This window comes from Canis lupus, chromosome 11 (assembly GCF_048164855.1).
Source record: "Canis lupus baileyi chromosome 11, mCanLup2.hap1, whole genome shotgun sequence".
Lineage (NCBI taxonomy): Eukaryota > Metazoa > Chordata > Mammalia > Carnivora > Canidae > Canis > Canis lupus.
Window position 1 is genome coordinate 39126341 of NC_132848.1, and position 13918 is coordinate 39140258.

At 37.6% G+C, this 13918-nt stretch overlaps 1 non-coding gene across 1 annotated transcript; it reads right to left on the bottom strand.

The window, feature by feature from the left end:
• Positions 1 to 1072: 1072 nt before the first annotated feature.
• LOC140600550 (U2 spliceosomal RNA) lies at positions 1073 to 1263 on the bottom strand. Its single transcript, XR_012003757.1, has one exon. It is a non-coding gene; the product is annotated as a U2 spliceosomal RNA (small nuclear RNA).
• Positions 1264 to 13918: the final 12655 nt, after the last annotated feature.

Genomic DNA, 13918 nt, shown 5'->3' on the forward strand with positions numbered 1-13918 from the left:
ATGCATGCACGTGCAGGGGCAGACCAGACAAGGACCTGCCTACAAGGCACAGTCCTGCAAGACACAAAGGAGGGAATCATCATGGTGCATGAATGCAAAGGAAGGCTTTGCGGAGAGTTAAGCATCTAGCTGGTCCTTGCTTGTTCACATGCACCCATTCACTACCACCTCCATGTGTTCCGAAGGGTTCTATCCAATGGTCAAGATGCCTGGGTGGGAATCCCTGCTTGTCCACTCCTGGTCATAACCTTGGAGGTGTTCATCTGTCTTTACCTCTGTTTCTTTATCTGTAAATGGAGAAAATGTATTGCAAGCATGACATCTGCCCCCAGCAGTCACTCAGTGAAAGTTAGCTATTACCTATCTTTCCTTTCCCTTTTCTCCTTTTCTTTCCCCTTATTACTCTTACCAGAATGCTTTTCCTTTCCAGAAGACATCACTTGCAATTTTTGAACAAAGCTAAAGCCCATTCCTAACCTGTTGTTCATCGTAATCCGTCGGCCTCATCTACCACAAGGATCCTCAAGTATGCAACTATATGGTTCTCAAGTATCCAATCATATGCAAACCTATGGGACATTTCTCCAACTTCATCTGACCCTTGAACAACATGGGTTTGAACTGTGTGGGTCTACTTATATGCAAATAAAAAAATAAGTATGTTAGAAAAATTTGGGAGATTTGTGACAGTTTGAAAAAAATTTGCATGGAACCACCTAGGCTTATCAATATTGAAAAAATTAAGAAAAACTTGGGTATGTCATAAGTGCATAAAACTATGCAAATACAATTCTATTTTATCAGTGACTACCATAAAATATCTACAATCTATTATAAAAAGTTAAAATTTATCAAAACTTATGCACTATTCATTATCTTTTCATTTTTGATGTCTAGTGCTAATATACATCCACGATGTTTTATATAAGACAACACTGATGTAGGTGCTAACAGATGGACGATTTGGCTTATAGACAATTGATGTAAACTTACTGTATAGCTAAATACCGGACAGTGTAGTAAATGACATTTTATTTTCTCTGGCTTATTTTTTTTTTTTTAAATTCCCCAGTAAGGGTTCAACATTCTTAAAAGTACTTCAATACCAGGTCGATGCATGGAGTGGATGGAGCAAGCTCCCAGTCTATCTCCTTGTTCCAAAAATCCATGTAATATATTGTCCTTGAATTGAGGACATACCAAATATTAAACTGATAAGAACAGATACTACACTGGATTTTAGCCAAAAGGCTGAGAAACAATCAAGCTTACTTTATTATAAGAATACAGCATATAATATAAGATATACAAAAATATATGTTAATCTACTGTTTATTTTATTGGTAAGGCTTCTGGTCAATAGTATTCTATTAGCAGTTAAGCTTTTTGGGAGTCAAAAATTATATTCAGATATTTGATTGGGTTTGGTGCCCTTAATCTCCCCGTTGTTCAAGGATCAATTGTATTTGCTTCTTTCTGCAATCTACTTTCTGCTAATCTTCTGTAGCAGGAGCATGTGCGCATGCGCGCACACACACACTCATGTACTTTTAAAACACACACAAACCTAGAAAGATTATTAAAGCAATTTAACAGTGATTTTTTTTCATCTGTAAGATGTGGATAATAATAGTACCTATCTCAGAGGACTGTTGTGAGGATTTAATGGACATAGGTAATGCATTTCAAATATCCCTGGCCCATAGCGTTAGCCATTATTATTAGCTTTATTATTTATTCATTTTAAGCTTGAAGCAATGCTATGTCCATAAATGGCTGCCATTAGTGACCTCTAATATCAAATTATTAAGTGGTTCTATTTACTTAAAAGTCGTTGCCATAATCATGGTGGGGAGTGGGGAGGATATCACAGCAACAAGAATACCCAAGTAGTCTATTAAATCCACAGGATCTAAATTGACAGAACAATTATCTTTTCCCTAAATGGGCATTTTCTACCACTTATAAAACCATCCCATCCATGTCCAATGTTTTTCCACTCAACAGATTTCATATTTCATCAGTCTTCTTGTGTTTCATGTGCCATTGCATCATATGTGTTTGTCAGTTAAAATAGTCAACTAAATAACACCCACGTTGTCATTGTCATTAGCTGAGAAATTCAGTTGAAAACTTTTTTTTTTGCAGGCATATTGCTCACTTTTAATATTTTCAACACTTTGACATTTTTTGCCTCTGGTAATTAGCAATATTTTAAAACCCACCGATGATTTAAAATTTTAGAAATGAACATAAGGTTTGATCTGAAAGCCAAAGCCTATAATTGGAGAAATAAATAGACCTGAAGTTTTCATATTCTTTGGAGAATCTCTTGATATTTCTTTCTAATCTGCAGAGGGGGAAGTGTTGCAATCCATCCAACTAGAAAGCATCAAGAAACAAAGATAAAATAATGAAATGGAGCAAATTCTGGATTGTCTGTGTGCATTTCTGACTCAGGACAACTTCTCACAGCCACCTAGAGCATTCCAGCTAATTCCTCCTGGAGATAAACAGGGTTTCACTGAGTGAAAATTCTTTACTTACTACTCAAACTAGAAACTGCAGTAGGGAAGGCTGATCTGCTATAAAAATACAATACATAAAATCAAGACAACAATATGCTCTATTAGAAAGCTCCAAAGAAACGACTTTGAGATTATGGGTTCTGTTAGATAATTCATTTCATCATTTTCTCCTTGGTATTCAAATCTGACAAGAGCAATGCATCTGTAGAGCACACGTCTACCTATAATAGATATCTTTATTTGAGGAGGCATTATAGAATGAAGTCATTGAGAGTTTCTTTTCTTCCTTGTTTTTTTTTTGTGTGTGTGTCTGTAAAAATCATAAATGCAATATGTGTCTATTTTTTAATTAAAAATTATAGAAAAATATTAAGAAATAAAGTCTTCTGGTTAATGGCTAAATGACCCTGGCTGCATCCTTACCTTTTCTACTTCAAGATATAGAACCCCTGCAGCATTTGAGGAAGTTACACCAAAGCCCAGTTGCTGACTACCTTTGCTAGGATCTGTTTAAGTTCCATGAGGGTAGATCACATTTGTATAAGGAATCTGCTTAGCCTATCCTCCCTCCACCTTTCCCATAGGCTAGAACATAGATTGGTGCAAGTGGACCAGCTTGGAGCTAGTGGGCAGGGGTTAAGGATGCGGTTCAGAAACAAAGGCTCCTTCTGAAGGAGCTCTAACTGCACAGCCTCCTACGAGCACTGAACCACCTGCCAGTCTCCAAACTATTATTTAGGTAATAAATACTCTTCTCTTCTGTTGAACAACTGTGTTTTTGGCTTCTTTGTTACAGCAATTTAGCTTCTTCCTTAATTTATACATCACCTTATATTCCACCATCCTAAAATGATCACCTCTATAATTTTAACGTATTAGTATCAGGCTGATTTAGAAAGCACCTAAAAATAAATAAAGCTGAGTTCTGACTCTTTCTACATAATCTTGCATTCCTCTAATTAATTTGACATTTTACTTAATCTACTTTCCACTTCATTAACAAGCCATCCTCTGCATCAATCTTATAGCTCATCATTACAATGGCATCATTCAATGTCATTATCAGGGCATTACTCATGGTAATTTTAAGGATATTCCTTAATGCTGTACAATAATACCAATGAAACATAAATTTGAGGGTATTTTCTAAAAATATCTTCCAAGGAGCAGAGAAAAAAAAGATTATAGACCCGCAGCTAAAGTGGGCTGTGGCAAAGTTCCCAAGTGTATGGAGTTCCCTTTTCTGTAACCAGACGGCATGCTGTTGTTGAATCCGTGGTGTGGCTGTGAGCCTGCCTTCCCAAAATGGTCCTCTTCAGTCTTGGACTGCACCAGGGTTTCAAAATCTCCACCTGGCCCCCAGATCCCATTGAGGCACCTTTGTCTGTGGACAGATGCCAAATTGTGGTTTAAGCGAATATATTTGGCCATTTTGCTGATGTCACTCCTACTATTTTTTCCCCCTTTTCTCCTATAATTTAGTACAGCAGAGTGTCTAAGGTCATGCAGATATCTTAAAAATAAACTGTTTCCTTTTGTTTTTGTTTTATTGTGTTTTCTGGCTGCCAGCATACCTGTGTGACTCTCTCTCTCTCTCTCTTTTTACTTTCTCTTTTGAATTAAACTTGGAATCCGCACCCCCCCCCCTTTTTTTTTGGTTCAAGATATAACCAACTCTTTGAAACAACAGATTTGAATACTTTTAAAGTTCAAGAAAGTTTCTACTTTTATATATTAACTATTCTCTTTTCATTCTAGATTGGAGTTCCGCAGTCCTTCCTCTGTGTCTATCAACTTCTTCCTCAATATCTTCATCTCTGTCTCTCTCTCCATCCCCTGATCCCTCCCTTCTTCCTTTTCTCCCTCCCTCTTCCTCTGTCCTCTCCTTTCTGTGGCTTTTTTTTTTTTTTAGCAGCTTAACACATTTATTATCTTACAGTTTCTGTGAATCAGGAATTTGAAAGGAGCTTAACTCCTTTGTTGAAGATTAGTTGATCATAGAGCTGAGGGTCAATTTCTGAGTTCTCTATTCTATTCCATTGATCTATGTGTCTGTTTTTGTGTTAGTACCGTATAGTCTTGATGATCACAGCTTTGTAGTACAACTTGAAGTACAGAATTGTGATGCCTCCAGCTTTAGTTTTCTTTTTCAATATCCTATTGGCTATTCAGGGTCTTTTCTGGTTCCATACAAATTTTAGAATGGTTTGTTCTAGCTCTGTGAAGAAGGCTTCGTGGTATTTTGATAGGGATTACTCTGAATGTGTAGATTGCTTTCAGTAGCATAGACATTTTAACAATATTTGTTATTTTTCATTTGTTTTTATTTAAGTTCAATTTGCCAACATAGAGTATAACACCCAGTGCTCATTCCATCGAGTACCTTCCTCAGTGCCCATCATCCAGTTACCCAAAACCCCTGCCCACCTTCCCTTCCACAACCCTTTGTTTGTTTCCCAGAGTTAGGAGACTTTCATGGTTAGTCTCTCTCTCTCTAATTTTTCCTACTCATTTTCCCTCCTTTCCCTGATAATCCCTTTTACTATTTATTATATTCCATGTATGAGTGAAACCATATGATGATTGTCCTTCTTCGATTGACTTACTTCACTCAGCATAATACCCACCATTCCATCTGCATCGAACCAAATGGTGGGTATTTGTCATTTCTAATGGCTGAGTAACATTCCATTGTATATATAGACCACATCTTCTTTATCCATTCATCTGTTGAAGGACATCGTGGCTCCTTCCACAGTAGGGCTATTGTGGACATTGCTGCCATAAATATTGGGGTGCAGGAATCCCAGCATTTCACTGCATCTGTATCTTTGGGGTAAATCCCCAGCAGTGCAATTGCTGGGTCATATGGTAGCTCTATTTAGAACTCTTTGAGGAACCTCCACACAGTTTTCCAGAGTGGCTGTACCAGTTCACATTCCCACCAACAGTGCAAGAGGGTTCCAGTTTCTCCACATCCTCTCCAACTTGTTATTTCCTGTCTTGTTGATTTTCCCCATTCTCACTGGTGTGAGGTGGTGTCTCATTGTGGTTTTGATTTGTATTTCCCTCATGGCAAGTGATGTGGAGCATTTTCTCATGTGCTTGTTGGCCACGTGTATGTCTTCTTTGGAGAAATTTCTGTTCATGCCCTCTGCCCATTTCATGATTGGATTTTTTGTGTCTTGACCTTTGATAAGTTCTTTATAGATCTTGGATACTAGCCTTTTATCTGATAGGTCATTTGCAAATATCTTCTCCCATTTTGTAGGTGTCTTTTAGTTTTATTGACTGTTTCTTTTGTTGTGCAGAAGCTTTTTATCCTGATTAAGTCCCAATAGTTCATTTTTGCTTTGTTTCCTCTGCCTTCATAGATATATCTTGCAAGAAGTTACTGTGGCCAAGTTCACAAAGGGTGTTGCCTGTATTCTCCTCTAAGATTTTGATGGATTCTTGTCTCACACTTAGATCTTTAAACCATTTTGAGTTTATCTTTGTGTCTGGTGTAAGAGAATGGTCTAGTTTCATGTTCTGCACATGACTGTCCAATTTTCCCAACACCATTTCTTGAAGAGACTGTCCTTTGTCCAGTGAATATTCTTTCCTGCTTTGTCAAATATTAGTTGACCATATTGTTGAGAGCTCATTTCTAGGTTCTCTATTCTGTTCCATTGATCTATGTATCTGTTTTTGTGACAGTACCACACTGTCTTAATGATCACAGCTTTGTAATACAGCTTGAAATATGGCATTTGATCCTTCTGGCACTGGTTTCCTTTTTCAATATTCCTCTGGCTATTTGGAGTCTTTTCTGATTCCATACAAATCTTAAGATTATTTGTTCCAACTCTGTGAAGAAAATCCATGGTATTTTGATAGGGATTGCATTGAACATGTAAATTACCCTGTGTAGCATAGACTTGTTCACAATATTTATTCTTCTAATCCATGAGCATGGACTTTTCCATCTCTTTGTGTCTTCCTCAATTTCTTTCAGAAGTGTTCTGTAGTTTTTAGGGTATAGATCTTTTACCTCTTTGGTTAGGTTTATTCCTAGGTATCTTATGGGTTTGGGTGCAATTGTAAATGGGATTGATTCTTTAATTTTTCTTTCTTCAGTCTCATTGTTAGTGTATGGAAATGCCATTTACTTCTGTGCATTGATTTTGTATCCTGCCACATTGCTGAATTTCTGTATGAGTTCTAGCCATCTTGGGGTGGAGTCTTTTGGGTTTTCTTTTTCTTTTTCTTTTTTTCTTTTGGGTTTTCTTTTTTTTTTTTTTTTAAGATTTTATTTAGTTATTCATGAGAGACATAGAAACAGAGAGAGAGGCAGGGACACAGGCAGAGGGAGAAGCAGGCTCCATGCAGGGAGCCCGACGTGGGACTCGATCCTGGGTCTCCAGGATCAGGCCCTAGGCTGAAGGTGGCGCTAAACCACTGAGCCACCTGGGCTGCCCACTTTTGGGTTTGCTACGCATAGTATCATGTCATATCCAAAGAGGGAGAGTTTGACTTCCTCTTTGCCAATTTGAATGCCTTTTATTTCTTTTTGTTGCCTGATTGCTGAAGCTAGGACTTCTAGTACTATGTTGAATAGCAGTGGTGAGAGTGGACATCCCTGTCATGTTCCTGAACTTAGGGGAAAGGAAGTTTCTTCCCATTGAGAATGATATTTGCTGTGAGCTTTTCATAAATGGCTTCTAAGATATTCAGGAATGTTCCCTCTATCCCTACACTCTGAAGAATTCTAATCAGGAATGGATGCTTTATTTTGTCAAATGCTTTTTCTGCATCTATTGAGAGGATCATATGGTTCTTGTTCTTTCTCTTATTGATGTTATCTATCACATTGATTGTTTTATGAGTGTTGAACCAGTCTTGCATCCCGGGGATAAATCCCACTTGGTCATGGTTAATAATCTTCCTAATGTACTGTTGGATCCTATTGGCTAGTATCTTGGGGAGAATTTTTGCACCTGAGTTCATCAGGGATATTGGTCTATAATTTTCCTTTTTGGTAGGTTGTTTGTCTGGTTTTGGAATCAAGGTAATGTTGGCCTCATAAAATGAGTTTGAAAGTATTCCCTCCCATTCTATCCTTTGAAGCAGCTTTAGTAGAATAGGTATTACTTCTTCTTTAAAGGTTTGATAGAATTTCCCTGGGAAGCCATCTGGCCCTGGACTTTTGTGTCTTGGGAGGTTTTTGACGACTGCTTCAATTTCCTCATTGATTATTAGCCTGTTCAGATTTTCTATTTCTTCCTGTTTCGGTTTTGGTAATTTGTGGTTTTCCAGGAAGGCATCCATTTATTCTAGATTGCTTAATTTATTGGCGTATAGCTGCTCATAATATGTTTTTAAAAGTTATTTGTATTTCCTTGATATTGGTTGTGATCTCTCCTATTTCATTTGTGATTTTATTAATTTGAGTCTTTTCTCCTTTTTCTTTTCATAAGGCTGGTTAGGGGTTTACCTTATTAATTCTTTCAAAGAACCAAGTTCTGGTTTTGTTGATATGTTCTACAGTTCTTCTGGTCTGTGTTTGAGTTTTGCTAGAATCTTTATTATCACTCCTCTTTTGCTTGTGTAGCTTTACTTGCTGTTCTTTCTCCAATTCCTTTAGAAGTGATGTTAACTTGTGTATTTGAGTTTTTTCCAATTTTTTAGGGAGGCTCATATTGTGATGTATTTCCCTCTTAAGACTGCTTTTGCTATATTCCAAAGATTTTGAATGGTTTTAATTTCATTTTCATTAGTTTCCATAAATCTTTTTAATTCTTCTCTAATTTCCTGGTTAACCCATTTATCTTTTAGTAGGATGTTATTTAACTTCTATGTGTTTGAGTTTCTTCCAGATTTCTTCTTGTAACTGAGTTCTAGTTTTAAAGCACTGTGGTCTGAAAATATACAGGTGACAATTTCAGTCTTTTGGTATCAGTCGAGACCTGATTTGTGACCCAGTATGTGGTCTACTCTGGAGAAAGTTCCACTTGAGAAGAATGTGTATTCAGTTGCATTTGGAGGGAAATTTCTGTATATATCTGTGAAATCCATCTGGTTCAGTGTATCATTTAAGGCTCTTGTTTCTTTGGTGATGTTCTGCTTAGAAAATCTGTCATTTGCTGAAAGTGCCATGTTGAAGTCTCCTATTATTAGCATATTATTATCTAAAAATATCTTTACTTTGTTGATTGATATACTTGGCAGCTCCCACATTAAGGGCATAAATATTCAAGATTGTTAGGTCTCTTGTTGGATAGACCTTTTAAGTATGATATAGTATCCATCTTCATCTCTTATTACAGTCTTTGGTATAAACTCTAATATATGTGATATGAGGATTGCTACCCCAGTTTTTTTGTTTTTTGTTTTTTGTTTTTTATTTTGAGGACCATTTGAATGGTAAATGGTACTCTACCCCTTCATTTTCAGGCTGGAAGTGTCCTTAGGTCTAAAACGAGTCTCTTGTAGACTTCAAATAGATGGGTATTGCTTTTTTATCCAGTCTTATACCCTGCATCTTTTGATAGGACCATTTAGCCCATTCATGTTTAGAGTAACTATTGAAAGATATGAATTTAGTGTCATTGTATTACCTATTCAGTCACTATTTCTGTGGATTGTTTCTCTGTGCTCCCTGTTTCTTTTACAGGGTCCCCCTTAATATTTCTTGCAGAGCTGGTTTTGGTTTTGTGGTCACATATTTTCAGTTTCTGCCTATCTGGGAAGCTCTTTATCTCTCCTTCTATTCTCAATGACAGCCTTGCTCGATAATGCATTCTTGGCTGCATGTTCTTCTCATTTAATACCATGTGCATATCATGCCAGCCCTTTCTGGCCTGCCAGGTCTCTGTGGAGAGGTCTGCTGGTAATCTGATATTTCTCCCCAAATAAGGTAAGAGTCTCTTGTCTTGTGCTGCATTATGAATTTTCTTTTTTAGTTGTTGAAATTTGCAAATTTAACTATTAAATGTCAAGGTGTTGAATGGTTTAATTGATTTTTTTTTGAGGGGGGTCCTGTCTATCTCTTGGATATGAATGCCTGTTTCCTTCCTCAGATTAGGGAAGTTCTCAGCTATGATTTACTCAAATATACTCTGTGGTCCCCTCTCTTTCAGCCTTTTTTTGAATACCAATTAGACATATATGTATTTTTTCCTTTTCAAGCCCTCATTTATTTCCCTAAGCCTTTCCTCGTGGGCTTTTAATTGTTTTTCTCTTTTTTCCTCAGCTTCCTTCCTTACTATCAACTTGTCTTCTGTGTCACTCACTCTCTCTTCCATCTCTTTAACCCTAGTAGTTAGAACACCCAGTTTAGATTGCATCTCATTTAACCTATTTTTAATTTTGGCCTGATTAGATCTCAATTCTGTGGTAACAAAGTCTCTTGATTCTTTTACGCTTTTTTCTAGAGCCTCCAGTAGCTTTATAATTGTACTTCTGAATTGACTTTTGACATCTTATTGAAATCCAATTTTTGTAACTCTCTGGTAGAGAGTATTGTTTACGGTTCTTTCTTTTGTGGTGAATTCTTCCTTCTAGTCATTTTGTCCAGTACAGGATGTCTGTATGAGTGTGCTGAGTCAAAAATATCAACCTTGATCCAATAAAATACACCCTTGATGATTCCAAAGAGGTCAGAGACCAAAAAATAAAAGAAAAAGAACAGAACAAAATAAAATAAAGGGACCACTAAAGTGAAAAACAAATTTTAAAACAAAGTAGTAAAAATAAAAAGCCAAAGAAGAAGAAAGAAGAAAAAGAAAAAAAAAGTAAAGAAAAGAAAAAGAAAGAAGGGGGGAGGTAATGGGGGATGGTGTGGTGAGGATGTCTTAGTGGTGAGAGAATGTAGTCCACCTGAGGGGTCCCAGAGAGTGATCCTCTTGGTTCTGAGTGTATTTTATTCTGTATGTTAGAAGATGCTCAACCCCAAATTCATATAAACCAGTAATACTTATAGAAAGCCCTAACATTGACCACCAAAACATAAATAAGATAAAAGAGGGGGGCTTAATGGGAAGGAAGAGAGAATATAATCTCACAGAATGAATTAGCATGGTGTTCCCCTTGGTTCTGGGTGTATGTTGGTTGTGTTTTAGAAGGTACTAACTTCCACCATTGTAAAACAAAATGAGGCAGAAAAAAACAAAACATAAAAAACAAAACCCCATATCTCATATATTTCCCAAAATTAAATTAAATACATTGAATGGAACCCAGAAGTGTAAAATACATCTAAGACATGTAATTTTAGAAATATAAAAGTCAAAAATGAAAGAGCTTAAAAATGAAGTGCTGTTAAAATATTGTAGTTAAGGTGAGAATAGAAAAAAAATATTGGAAATTTTTAGTCTGATATAAAATTAGTCATAAAGGAAAAAGAAAAAAAAAAAGGACCCTCTAGTTCTATATACTATTTTCCCTCAGTCCTGGAGCTTTCCAGTGCTGCTTGGTCAATAAACTTGCTCTTCCCTTGTTCTTCCAGATGGTCTTCTGGGGAAGGCTACTGCTGTGCTGATTCTCAGGTGTGTGTGCCTGGGGAGATGCCCCACCCCCTGCCAGGTGCCAGGCTCAGTGTGAGCTCTTTATCCTTTGAGGCCTTTGTTCCCTAGAGGCCCTGCCTCTCCAGGCACATGTGAAACAAGGAGGAAAAACAATGGTAGCAGCCAGATTTCCAGTTCAGGAATTTAGCTCCTCATGAGAAACTAACCAGTCTCCCAGTCCACACTTGCCTGGATGCTCCTGGGATGGTGTGGGTGTGCTGAACTGCATAGCTTGGGGCCCCAGTGGCAGGAGAGTTCTCGCTGTCCTGTGCCCTCCCTGCTTCCACCTGTCCCAGGGGGAATGCAGGATCACAGACTCTGTCCCCTTGGGTTCCCTGGGGTCCAGGGCCCTTTGCTGCTGGACCTGGCTCCTGGGGGCCACCTTTCCTGATGGGAACAGGGCTCAGCCACCTCATCTGGAGCCACCCGCCTAACCGACTGGCTTCTTCCAAATGCCCCGAGGGTTGCTCAGCTCCAGCCCTTCACCAATATCAGCCCACGGTTTTCGGTGAGCTTTCCCCCAGGTGCCCCTCCTCTAATAGTTACTCTGGGAATCTTGAGGCTTCACTGCTTCTCCTGCAATTCTGTCTGATTTCCTGCTAAGCACTTTTCCGTTAGGGAAAACTCTGGCTCAGATTTTTAAAGTTCCTGCTTCTCCAGGGCTGGGCTTTCCTGTCCCGGAGGCTTGTGCATCTTCTTTAGCCTGGCTCCTCATGGTGCCCCTCCCCTACTTTCTTTCTTTCTTTCTTTCTTTCTTTTCTTTCTTTCTTTCTTTCTTTCTTTCTTTCTTTCTTTCTTTCTTTTTCTTCTTTTTTTTTCATCTTCCTACCTTGTTAGAAACAAAAACTTTTCTCTTTGTATCATTCCAGCTGTTCTCTCTTTAAACCTTAGGTCAGATTCATATGTGTTCAGTATGTTTTGAAAGTTATCTAGGTAAGTTTGTGGGGCAAGGTGAGTTGAGGACCCCTAATCTTCCACCATCTTGCCCCTCTCAGCAATATTTATTCTTCTAATGCATGAGCTTGGAATTTTTTTTCAATTCTTTGTATCTTCTTCAATTTCTTTCAAGTGTACCTTGATTTTCAGAGTACAGATCCTTTACCTCTTTGGTTAGACTTATTCCTTGATATCCTATGGGTTTGGATGCAACTGTAAATGGGATCAATTCCTTGATTTCTCTTTCTTCTGCCTCATTGTTAATGTATAGAAATGCAACAGACTTCTGTTCATTGATTTTATATCCTGTGACTTCATTGAATCCAGCATCAGTTCTAGCAATTTTTTGGTAGAGTATTTTGGATTTTCTACCTAGAGTATCATGTTGTCTGTGAAGAGTGAAAGTTTAACTTCTTTGTTAATTTGAATGCCTTTTCTTTCTTTTTGTTGTCTGATTGCTGAGGCTAGGACTTGCAGTAGTATGTTGAATAACAGTGGTGAGATTGGATATCCCTGTCATTTTCCAGACCTTAGGGAAAAAGCTTTTTTTTTTTTTTTTCCTCATTGAGGATTGTTATTTGCTGTGTGTTTTTCATATATGGTTTCAAAATGACTACTGTCAGAAGGTCCCAGTTCCTTACCACGTGGATTTCTCCATGGGTCTTCATGATATGGCAACTGACTTTTCCTAGATCAAGTGACCCAAGAGAGACAGTAAGTGGCAGCCATTCCTTCAACATGGTTGTTTCATGCATTTTTTAAATGCAGTAAAAAAATTTTTCACAGTCTACATTCCCTCCTGGAGATGATTTTTATTTTTTTGGTCTGTATTTATTAAGTTTCACTCTTTGTTCTGTAAAGTTCTACAGGTCGTGGAAAATGTGTAATTTCATGTATGCACAATGACAGTGTCACACAGAATTGTTTGATGCCCTAAATATGCCCCGTGTTTCATCTGTTTAACTCTCACCTCCTCCCCTCATGTCCCTGGTCACCCTTGATCTTCTCAATGACTCTATAGTTTTGCTTTTTTCCAGAATGTCATACACTTGGAATTACAAAACAGTTATGAAATAGTTTGAGACTACTTCTTTCACTGGGAACCCATTTAAGTTCATACCTTTTCATGCTTTATAGCTGATTTCTTTTTATTATTGAATAATAAGCCATTTTCTGGAAGTAAACACTGTGTGTTTATCCATTCATCTATTGAAGGACATCATGGTTGTATTCATTTTAGATGATTTTCAGTCAAACTTCTCTAAACATTTGAAGCAGGTTTTTACGTGGATATAAACTTTCAACTCACTTGGTAAATATCTGGGAGTACAAAAGTTGGATTCTATGACAAGATATGTTTAGCTTAATAAGAAATTCCCAATGTGTTGTCCAAAGCAGATGTGCCATCAGTTCTCTTCTTGTACCTGTACAAGAAAGATGCTTTGGCCATGTTCACCATGTTAGTGATTTCATTTCCTATGGCATCATTTGTGCTCATTAGTCTAACTAATGTAAGACACTTTATAATCGCTTTTTTGCAGTTTACATTCAATCCTTCAAACCCCCTTTTTCATATCCTTTTTTTCTAATCTATTTAATCTGTAACATTCTGATCCTGTTTCATTAAGGCTATTTCTTCTTTCTTTCTATTGAAGATGCTGTGGTCTGTGAATGGATGGTGGTATTAGAATGCTTTCCTTGGCTTCCTTCCATGTGCAAACCACTGCGCCCCCCTTGATGCTCTCCACACTAACCTACTTTCTCTATTCAATAACGCAATCCAGGAAAAAATATCTGGGTCAGAACTATGGGAAAACAGTGGTAGGATCGTGATCTAGGAGAGGTCTAACCTCAACACACAGCATAGCAGTGGAAGTGGAAACAAAGATGAACCCTGGTAGCAATACA